At 37.9% G+C, this 12,158-nt stretch overlaps 1 long non-coding RNA gene across 1 annotated transcript; it reads right to left on the reverse strand.

The window, feature by feature from the left end:
* Positions 1-1,483: 1,483 nt before the first annotated feature.
* Positions 1,484-6,285, reverse strand: LOC125801729 (uncharacterized). Its single transcript, XR_007438906.1, has 3 exons — positions 6,198-6,285; positions 3,392-3,547; positions 1,484-1,843 (listed from the first exon to the last, which is right to left on the reverse strand). It is a non-coding gene; the product is annotated as an uncharacterized LOC125801729 (long non-coding RNA).
* Between the last annotated feature and the right edge of the window lie 5,873 nt (positions 6,286-12,158).

A 12,158-nucleotide genomic window follows, 5' to 3' on the forward strand; every position in this document is an offset into this window, starting at 1 on the left:
CATTCTAAGATGTCCCTTATGAACCCTATTCTAATAACTCTAGCTCTACACTACACACAGCTTGCCCAACTGAGAATCAGAAATTTCTGACCACGAGTTCCACATTGGCCTCATAAAAATATCACTGATGGATCCCCATCAGGATCAGTGATGGGACCACAAGGGGTTAAACATGCACTCTGGATTGCACACTGTACATGTGGTCTAGATGGTATCCAAGTGTGATTTGGGTGGGCTGTAATAATGGGGCCCTTTTAGGAAGCCTAACTGGGTCCCAGTAACAACAACATATACTCATACAAACCCCATTCAGAACCTACCATGCCCACCTGGAACCCACCTATACCATTTGATTTATTTTTAATATTTTCTTTAATAATTTTCACCCAATTATTTTCCCAGTTAAGCTAAACCAGTTAACCCACCTTCCTCTTGCACTGCTGCTGACACTAGACGGGTGAGGACCAGCATATACCTCCTTCGATACATGTGGAGTCAGACTCCGCCTCTTTTCCAGCTGCCCCCAATTATACAGTATTACTAGGCAGCATCACAATGTGTCTGGAGGAAAGTGCCAGATCCCCAGCTCTGATATATCAGCTAACTGCAGTGATCTTTGTGCCATAGTGTCATCACCCTAGTCTGCTGGGCCACTCAATGAAACTAATGTTACAATTAAGGCATAATAGTCTATATACCATGTGTATGTTAAAAAAATTAAAATATCATTAAAAAGGTTACTTTATTTCAGTAATTCATTTTACAATGTGAAACTCATATATTATATAGATGTATTAAACACAGAGTGAGCTATTTTAAGTGTTTATTTATTTTATTGTTGATGATTGTGACTTACAGCCAATGAAAACCCAAAAAACAGTGTTAGAAAATTAGAATATTTTATAATACCAATTGGTACTTTGGTCAGTGTGCCAAGTCCTGCTGGAAAATGACTTTAGACTTGATAATAAAACACAGTGGATCAACATCAGCAGATGACATGTGATCCACTGTGTTTTATTATCAAGTCTAAAGTCAGTGCAGTTTTGTTTTCCCACAAAATCTTACAGCACTTCGTACTTCACTCTGCTGACAACTTTTATAGAGATGTGGATTTCATTTTCCAGCAGGACTTGGCACACTGCCCACACTGTAGCCAAAAGTACCAATTGGTCTTATATAATATTAAACATTTTGGCGACACTGTTTTTCTGGGGGGGGGGGGGGGGGGGGGGGGTTCTCATTGGCTGTAAGCCAAAATCATCATCAATAATAAAAGAACTAAACGCTTAAAATAGATGACTCTGTGTTTAATACATCTATATAATATATGAGTTTTACATTTTCACCTGAATTACTGAAATAAAGTAAATTTTCAATGATATTTAAATTTTTTGAGCTGCACTAGTACATAAACTACATACTCCTTTGTCGACTGCTTACAGCATTTACAGCTTAAGGAATGATCACATGAACAGCTATATCTAAGAGACTGGGCACATTAAAATGTTTATTTAAACATAGAAAAAATAGAAAACAAATATATTAACATTACAAAATATTTTAAAGAATTTTATTTTCTTATTAAACATGGATTTCTTTTTGCCCTACATCTACTGCCAAAAAGTAAAACTTTTGCTTTGCTACCCATTTGTAGCAGCAGCAGGTCCAAACTTCTCCACACTGACCCGGCTTTGATAGGTGGGCTGTACCCGGCACTGAGAGGCAGACTGGGTTTTGTTGTTGGTCTTTTTGTTCAGTATCACAACAAAATCACTAGTCTTCCACCCAGCGCTGCAGGCTGACTTTCAGGCTTCAGAAGGTGACGGATTTTGTGGAATATCTGTAAAAAAAAAAAAGAAAATATCACATAAAATAGAGAAAAAAACGTGCCATGTGTACCGTGTGTACCATGACTTTTGCCACATCTCATTGAAGCTGAAGAACACTGACTGCACCATGCTGTAGGATATGTGTGTGGCATGTCGGTGTGATTTTTGCCAGATACTTGTTTGATTACATGGACAATTTAAGCCAGACGCTGCCGGTCACAATCATTACCATCCACTGCAGGTCCTGTCCGCAATATATCGTCCACTATATCAGACTTTTAAAATATATACTCACTTCAACCACCAAAATTTACATTACCTTACCAATAAACATGCTGGACACTGTTCACTCTCATTCACAAGATAATACCTGAGGGATCCTTTCCTGAGATAACACTTTACATACTGATCAATTTACATCAAACTTTCGCAAACTATAGGCTCCCTATTAAACCCATATATGTAGTAATTATGGGCTTGGTTGATTTGCATTTGCGTTGTTGCTAATGGCAACCATGGTATGGAACAAAAACATCCACAATGTTCATATAAGTAACGTCACCACCACAAGCTACACTTTGGTTTAATTTTTTATGGCGCACAAATGGAAAATGTTAAGTTTATAACAAAAAAAAAGTGCATTTCCTAAAGAAAACACCAGATGGTTGCGCAGCTAAAATGGATCCCTGGTGGTTGCTACGGTGTTGCTATGGTGTCTGTGGCAGTTGCTAAGGTGTTGCTAAGCAGTTGCTAGGTGGTCGCTAGGTTGTTGCCATGGTGTCAATGTTGTTTGCTATGGTGTTTCTAAGTGGTTGCTAAGCTGTTGCTAGGTGGTTGCTCATCTAAGGTGTTCATTATCTACCTTTAGAGCTACCGTTCCGAACATGCCAACACTGACATGCCAAAAGTCATGGGACAGATGCATGTAAATTGATCAGAAAGAGAGGTTACCTTAGGGGGCCACCTGGGAACGCCCACATCTTTATGAGTTGTAAATTTTGCTGTTTTGTAAATGAGCTTTACAGAACACTGGTCAATGTGCTCATGGCAAGGCAAGGTGGATCATGATAGTTTTAAGTGAGGCCTAGACATGGCAAACATTAGGAGACATGATATACGAAAAGTTTTGGAAATGCCACTGTTTGTAAGGAATTAGGTCTTTTTAAATAAAAAGTCATTAAATGACTGAACCAATAGGAATGGTCCAAAAAGCTTACCGCCTATCCAAGCTCTGCCTATAATTGCATTATGAAATAACTGATACTATTCCACCCTGAAGATCTTAAATTTAATATACCCCATTCTCATATGAAGAAGCATAGAGCTTTAAGATCCTTTATTACCCACACTGACAATCTCACTCACAAGATATCACCTCACAACTTATACAGGTGTGTTTTTTCCCAAGCTCAAGTTCTCCAGACATGGAAATGTTGCCGTATCAGTGTCTCATGATCAGATGTGTTAGATTAGAAGAAGGACGGTAGATCTACAGCATTTTAAACTGTAGATTTTGGACAATTAAACAATTTGTACAATAATGGTGTTAGTTTTCTTACCCCCTGTCTGTGGGGTTCTCTGAGATGAAGAAGGTGTTTTAAGCGTTGCTTCTGACACTGAGAAATTGCAAATTTGTGGGCAAGATTCTCCAGTTGGTAGAAAAAGACCTTCTGTCTTGTTGGATCAGTCTCAGCAATGGTGGTAAGTGCAGGAATCTGCAACAATAAACAAAACTTACAGTTAGTGCTCTCCTGCAAGCATGTTTAATCAGATTTCTAATCCTGTTCTGAAAGATCATATCACTTTCAGGTAGTGCAAAAGGAAATGGATTATGGACTCAAGAGAATTATGTGACCCCCCAACATATATTATTATTTTTTTATATTTGTTTACAAATATTTCCAATAATTGTATATTAATTCATTAGTTGTTAAAAAGCTTTTAGATGATAGTTGTAACAAAAATAAATGAGAAACGATTTTTTTTCTTTGTTAATAATATAAGTAATATATCAATGAAATTTATGTATAACCGTAACTTGTTTTGTAACAGTTTATACAGGCAAAAAAGGCAAAAAAAAAACAGAACATATATCTAAAAATAAAAATATCCTGCCGCCATGATGAATAGATTATAGACATTTTCAAAATGTTTTTTTTTTTAACTAAGAAATTATCTGGCACACTGTTTTTTTTTTACACGTAATCAATCCATAAGTTAACATTTAATTAATCTATTATAATAAGCATTATATTGATAATATTGATATATAACTGTAACTGTACACACAATTGCTGTCCTTATGCTAATATATCTATATTATATATATCTATAATGGCAAAAAAAGTAAAAAAATATCTGTAAAAATTAAACATACTGAAATGCCCTGATGCCAAGATAAATTGTAGTTTACAGACATTTCAGTCTGTTTCACCCTGTTCTTTTAACATTTAATCAATCCATAATTAAACATTTAATTAATCTATTAACATTTTTTTATATGACAGTTGTAATAAAAATAAATTACTGTCCTTATGCTGACATATCAAATAAAAGCAGTTTATGAAGGCAAAACAAGCCAGAAAATATATGTATAAATAAAAATGTGGAAATATGCTCTGCTGCAAAGATGAATGATAGTTTATAGACATTTTCAGTCAGTTAAAAAAAAACAGAGAAATTATCTGGCGCCCCTGTTTTTACATTTAATCAATCAATAATTAAACATTTAATTAATCTATTAATATTTTTAGATGACAGTTGCAAAAATAAATGTAAAACGATTTTTTTTTAGATTTGTTAATAATAAGCAATAAATTAATGATATTGATATATAAATGTTACTTTAGTGTAAACACAATTACTGTCCTTATGCTGATCTATCAATTAAAACAGTGTAAAAAGGCAAAAAAAAAAAAGCCAGAAAATATATGTAAAAATGTAAAATGTGAAAATATTCTCAGCTGCCAAGATGAATTGTAGTTTACAGACATTTTCAGTCTGTTAAAAAAAACTGAGAAATTATCTGGCACCCTTAATCAATCCATAATTAAACATTTAATGAATCTATTAATATGTTTAGATGGCAGTTGCAACAAAAATAAATGAGAGACGAAAAGTCTTATCTTTTAGTTTTGTTAATAATAAGCAATATATCGATGATATTGACATATAACTGTAACTTTAATGTATACACAACTGCTGTCCTTATGCTAATATGCTAAAAAATCAACAAAAATAGTTCTAAAAGGCAAAAGGAAAAACACAGAAAATAAAAATGTGAATTGTTAATTTTTTATATAAGTGAGAAATTATCTGGCATAATGTTTTTTTTTCATTTAATCAATCAATAATTAAACATTTAATTAATCTATTAATATTTATTTTTGTCTCTGATATATCATTATATATATGTACACACACATTTCTCCCTCTCGCTCTCTCTCTCGCTCTCTCTCTCGCTCTCTCTCTCTCTCAGAAGCCTGTTGACATTCACTTTCCCCTTTGTTCCTGTAAAGTGAAAGGGTGAGGGACAGAGCGAGAGAGAGAGAGAGAGAGAGAGAGAGAGAAAGAGAGAGAGCAGGAGAAAGATAGAAGAGGGCAGAGAGACAGAGAGAGAGGAGGGGGAGGAAGAGAGCGAGAGAGAGAGAGAGATAAAGGCAGAGAGAGGCTGAGAGAAGACAGGAGTGGGGGAGGAGAGAGAGGATGGAGGAGAAAGCAAAGATAGGAGAGAGGAATAGAGGAGACAAGGAAGAGAGAGAGAGAGAGAGAGAGAGAGAAGGAGACTGATAATAAATTCATTTTTTTCTCACATTTTTTGGAGTGCTGCCACCTCCTCACCATTTTCACAGTGTGTGTGTGTGTATATATATATATATATGTGTGTGTGTGTGTGTGTATACATATATATATATATGTGTGTGTGTGTACTGAATACACAGCAAACATGACGTCTCTGTGGGCACCGCACAAACCACCCTCCTACCATTCTGAGCATCTTCTGCACGGCCAGCCCAGATCAACAAGATATCCGATTCATCCTTACATGCAGACTGACACACACACACACACACACACACACACACACACACATGAACACACACTCACACACGCTCACACACACACGCTAATCATTGTCCTTCATCTGTGCTGTGTTTCATGGGCAGCGCTGGTAGCTATGCAACAGGGCTGAAGCAGCAGAAGGGGAAGGTGGGGGGTGGAGGAGGTGGAGGAGGAGGAGGTGGAGGAGGAAGATGGGGGAAGGGGGCCTTTTTGGACGTGGCTAATGATTAGCTTCCAGTAGCGATGGATGGATGGATGGATGGCTGGATGGATGGATAGATGGATGGAGGAAGAAAAACTTACCTGCTGGCTGCAGCTGCAGCGCCGGAACCACACACAGCTGCTTGGCGCTTTGGGTTGGTGGGTCCTAGCTGGCACACCTGCCACTACCTGAAATAGGCAGTAAAACAGCACTTTAGATGTTTTGGGTTTGGTGTTTGCTGGAGCAGATGGTCGTCAGCATCTCAGGAAATGAGAGAGTGCTAGAAATATGGGTTAAAATATATAACAAACAAAAAAAAATATTCTAGGCCAATGCTTTTAATTATTTTAATTATTTTAGGAGGGGTGACACATTTGTTTACAGTGTCTACCAACCTTGGGCTTTGGCAAAACCATGAGGAACAGAAAGAGAAGGCAGATTATAGTTTCATATAGGTGAAATGTGTGCATTTAAAGGATATTTTCAAGGATATTAGCTTTAAATATTGGATGTTTAAAGCTAGACTGTATAAAACATCTTCTGCACATCTTCAGCCAATGCATATAGCTTTGATCTTTGGCAAAACCAAGCAGAAAAGAGTGCAGATGACATAGTACAGATTTACACTGGCAAATGTTTGTCCTTATCAAGGAAATAATTAGCCTTAAATGTTGGTTGTTTTAAGCTAGACTGCATAAAACATCTTCTGCACATATTCACCCAATGCACATAGCTTTGATCTTTGGCAAAACCAAGCAGAACTGGGAGCTAATAGCAGAGATATACACTGGCAAATGTTTGTCTCAGTCAAGAAAATATCTATTCTTAAATGTTGGACGTTTAAGCTCAACTGTATAAAACATTTTTCATCTGTCCATCTTCAACCAATGCCTATAGCTTTGATCTTTGGCAAAACCAAACAGAAAAGAGAGCAGATGACATAGTAGAGATATAAACTGGCAACTATTTGTACTAGTCAATGAAATTAGCCTTAAATGTTGGGACGTTTCAACGAAAATCTCTAAAATCTCTGTAGTTCTCTATAGCAAGCTGCAAAAGATGTTCTGCCAATGCCTACAGCTTTGATTTTTGGAAAAAAAATGTCATAGCAGAGATATACATTGCCGAAGGTTCTCCTAGTCAAGAAATGTATTCTTTAATTTTAGGATGTTTGAACTGTACTCTCTGAAATCTCTATAGTTCTCTTAAGCAATCAGCAAAACACATTTTTCCCAACTTCTGCCAAAACCAAGCAGAAAAGAGAGAAGATGACATAGCAGAGATATAAATTGACCAACGTTTGTCTTAATCATGGGAATTACTCTTAAATATATGGACGTTTTGTTTGAATTGGAACTGAACTCAGTTTTTTTGTAGCAAACAGCCAAACATCTTCTGTCTATCTTTTGGTAATGCCAACAGCTTTGATATTTGGCAAAAACAATTAGAAAAGAGAGAAAATGACATATCAGAGATTTACACTGGCAAACATGTGTCCTAATCAAGCATATTATTAGCCTTAAATGTTGGACATTTAAACTAAATTGTATAAAACATCTTCCATCTGTCCATCTTCAACCATTGCCTATAGCTTTGATATTTGGCAAAACCAAGCAAAAAATAGTGTAGATGACATAGCACAGATATACACATTTAAGCTTAATTGTATAAAATGTGTTCTGTCCATCTTCAACCAATGCCTATAGTTTTGATCTTTGGCAAAATCAAGCAGAAAAGAGAGCAGGTGACATAGCATAGATATATAGTGGCCAACGTTTGTCTTAATCAAGGAAATTATCCTTAAATGTTTGGGACGTTTGAACTGTACTCTCTAAAATCTCTATAGTTATATGGCAAACAGCAAAACAGCTTCTGTCAGAGCTTACAGCTTTGATCTTTGGCAAAACCAAGCAGAAAAGAGAGTAGATGACATATCAGAGATATACACTAACCAACATTTGTCCTAATAAAGATAGAGATTGACTTTAAATATTTGGAAGTTCCGTTTAAATTGGACGTATTAAAGCGGTTGAATAGCAAAAGCAAATAGCCAAGCCTGAGCTGAGGGAGCTGTCCACTACGCTGGTGCTGAAAATCCGCCCAATGCCATCCGCCATTCGCTCTTCTTCCGGCCAAACGAACTTACCACCTGTTGCACGAAAAGTTTGAGCTGCTAAAAAGGGCCTTTAGCACCTCAAGCTCCAGCTTTCACGCCTCAGCCCAGGTTGGATCCCCAGTTATAAGCAGAATAAAGGGTTTGAACCCCAAACAAACCAACGCAACAAGCAGATATTTTTGATGGAAAACATCAAAACACTGATAAAGGCTGTGAATGTTCAGAATTCGATTCATTCGACGTAAAGATCAAAGCAAACTCAAATTCATAAGTCTGGATCACCCTGACACGCCTATGATAATCTAAATCTCCAACATGCCCATCTTCATCCCAATCGTGATGGGCGTTGGGGGTCTCGATTAGCCCTAACTGACGCTGCGAGCTGATTCAGTGGATGATTCATTCATTCATTGGATGATTCAGTTGATTCAGTTCGGACTCACCCTGTACCCTTTTCTTCGATGCAACAGGTGATTCTGTTGGGTCATCTCTTCTGAACCGAGCCGGTTCTTCTTCATGTCCGCCGTCAGCTTCAGCCTAAGCCTTCAGAACCCAAAACCCAAACGCCAAACGTCAACATCCCTCCATCCCCCCGCCTCCCACCACCATCAGCACCACCACCAGCACCACCACCACCTCCCTCCCCCACCAGATGAAGCGTAGCGGTGATGATGTTACTGGGCGGCTCGCTCGCGGAGACAGCTCGAGCGCCCTGTCTGTTTATATACTGTCCAAACAAGACGGAGGGATGGATTAATAGCAGTGACGACTCCGAGGCTCCAGCCAATTGAAACGCGCTCGCGCTTTACTCCAGCCTCACCATAATCACCAAGGGCTCTCAGGCGAGCCCACAGGGAGGAGCAGGGGGGGGGGGGGGGTGTTTAAGGGGGGTATTTGGGCATGGAGAAACCCTAAGCAGATGTGGCCTGAGCTTCTTCATTTCATTTCTACATGACAAAAAAACGTCAGTTTCTGAATTGCTATTTATAGCTATACGTTTGAGTAAAATGAACATTGTTGTTGGACAACATTGGATAACATTTCTTGCTATTTAGAAAACGAGAAATGTAGAAAACAAGTTCATTTTCATAAAGATTTAAGAGATCAGAAATTAATATTTGGTGGAATAACCCTGTTTAACCCTGTTTTTAATGCATCTTGGCATGTTCCTCTCCACCAGTCTTACACACTGCTCTTGGATAACTCTATCCTTTATCTTTCAAGCAGTTCAATTTGGTAAAATCAAAGAAACTCATCAAGTGCCATCTTTTTTTTACAGAGCTGTATATATGTTTTTTTTAAGTAGCAATTTTGGATAAAGTCAGTATCCTAAGTGTGCTAATGCTGAGGTAGCCATGGTGGATGGCATCTTCTTAAGAACATTAAATAAACACTGTTGTTTTATTATTTTATTATTCCAGAAATAATTTAGATTGAGACCATATTATTGCCCCTGACATATTGATAATATAATCACATAATAATTCAATTGCATCATTTTTTAACAGTTTTAATTACTAAGAATGTCCACACACTGGAATTGGAATTAGTGATATTAATCAAAATAGATAACATATTTACAATAGTATTCTATGATTAATCAATGTTAATCAATGCTGCTGTATCAGTGCTGGATAAGGCTAGTAGCCGGTGTGCTAGCATCACTATAGGGTTGTTGAAGGATGCTAAAGATGTCATGCTAATGCTGCTGTATTGATGTTGGATGAGGCCAGTAGCTGGTGTGCTAGCATCACTATAGGGCTGTTGGAGGATGATGGTAAATGGTAGATTGGGTGAGGCCATTAGCCAATGAGCTAATGCTGCAGTATCGGTGTTGGACAAGACTGGTAGCCAGCATGCTAATAGTGCTAATGCATTAGTGATATTGCTCAAGGCTGCTAGCTGACATGCTAATAAAGCATTAGTAATGTTGGATGAAGCCATTAACTGGTGTGCTAATGCTGCTGTAGCGACATTGGAGCAGTAGTAAGGATGTGAATGATGCTGGGAGCTAGCATGCTAATCATGCTGTATCATGCTGACATTGGATGAGGCCAGTAGCTGGTGTGCTAACATTGCTGTAGGGATGTTTGTATGATGCTGGTAGCCGACGTGCTAATGCTGCTATATTGTTATTAGACATAGCTGGTAGACAGCATGCTAATGGTGCTGTATTAAGGTTGGATAAGGCGTCTTGGCATTTTGTTTTTTTTAGGGTTACTGTAAGGTGCAATTAGGTGTTTCTAATAAATTGGCCAGTCTTTTCTGATTATTCACATATAAAAATAGCAATTTACCAAAGCTGGCCAAGAGGTAGCCTATGGATCCAGCTATAATGAATGAGTTCAGGCTTCTCTCCTGCTCTCCTCTCCAGAAGTCTGAGTTTTATTGTGAAGCTGAAGTGGCTCTATTAGCATAGTCTACGCTCCATGTCTTTCACAGGATCACTACACCATAATTCATCTTCATACAGGTAAAAGGAAGCATGCGTGTGCTCTGAACGTACAGCGACGGCCTCATGAATAATTGAATTCCTATCTTTTATTGTTGAAGATGTTTTAGGGCCTGAGTGTCAGGGCACCGATGAAAAAAACTCTCATCTGAAAGAGGGGTCGAGGGTCCTCCACGAATCCAAACCACGTCTCGGCTGACCTAATATAAGCCATTGTTTTCTAAGGATGAGGTCCATGATTGTTCTTCTAGAGGGGTCTTACAGGTTTTTTTTTTTATCAGGGCCTCATCATTCGAATGATTAATTTTAATGGACCCTCAGAAAAAAACAGGAACGACTACAGAAGAACAAAGCATATTTTACCATTACTGAAATATCACATCTACCTTAGCTTGCTCTGGCTTTGAATGGCACGGATATATATATATATATATATATATATATATATATATATATATATATATATATATATATATGGCGAAGAGTCAATAGGTTCATATCACAAACATTGTGAGCACCAAAATTCAGATTTTATGAAATCAATTTTATCATTTACTCATTTAGATGGTAAGTCTAGCAAACCATGGCTACACTTCTGCTAATCAAACATGTAAGATAAGTATGATAAATGAACAATAAATTGGTTTTAATGTCTAAAACACTTTTCCAAGAAGAGAAGCTACACTCGGTCTACCATAAAAACCTGAAAAAAAGGAAAATATATTTTCTAAGCTTCAGCAGAGGGAGGAGCCTTCTACTATGAAGCCGTGCTGGAGCACGATTCTGCCCTCTACCCCCTCCCCACTCCCCCGCTGACCTGCACTCACACTAAGTTTAAACAGTCCGTGCCCGAGCACGCTTACCTAATTACTCACTGCTTAGTGTGCTTGCTGGTGTTGTGCTGAATTCAGCACCCCCGCCATGCAAAGCACCCTCTCTTGAAAGCGTCTTCTTGATAAAAGCAGAGATAATCAGCTTTAACTTACTTACAAATATGTCAGATTTTTTCTGACAGCAGCGCTGAATTGGGCATAACACCGCCATGCTTGTTTACAGGAATGTCGTATCACTGACATCATCTTGTACGGTGCTTGGGCACCGCTCACGCTCACACTGCATGCATGCCGTTTTTGGTGATTTTTTGTGTATATAATTTGAAATGGTCCAATAGAAATGCTCCAAAGATACTTGGCATTATCTTTATACTTTTCATTCTCCTATAAAATCTTCATGTGAAAAATTTATCCATTAACATGTTACTTATTCATTTCTGGAAATATCCAATTTGCTTCTCTCAGTTCAATGATGCACCCCCTCCTAAAGACTATTTTGGGAACTATTTTAGGGATCTATAGGCGCACTGTGCAGCTTGATTTAGGGCGTGTCAGTGTGTCTTTGCTATCATAACGACAGGAAAAGTAAGCCTTGCACATCTCGAAGCACGCGTAAGTCATGTATTAATCCTCTTAAACAATCATGGGTGTGTTTTGGACA

The sequence above is a fragment of the Astyanax mexicanus genome, chromosome 4 (assembly GCF_023375975.1).
Source record: "Astyanax mexicanus isolate ESR-SI-001 chromosome 4, AstMex3_surface, whole genome shotgun sequence".
Taxonomy (NCBI): Eukaryota; Metazoa; Chordata; class Actinopteri; order Characiformes; family Acestrorhamphidae; genus Astyanax; species Astyanax mexicanus.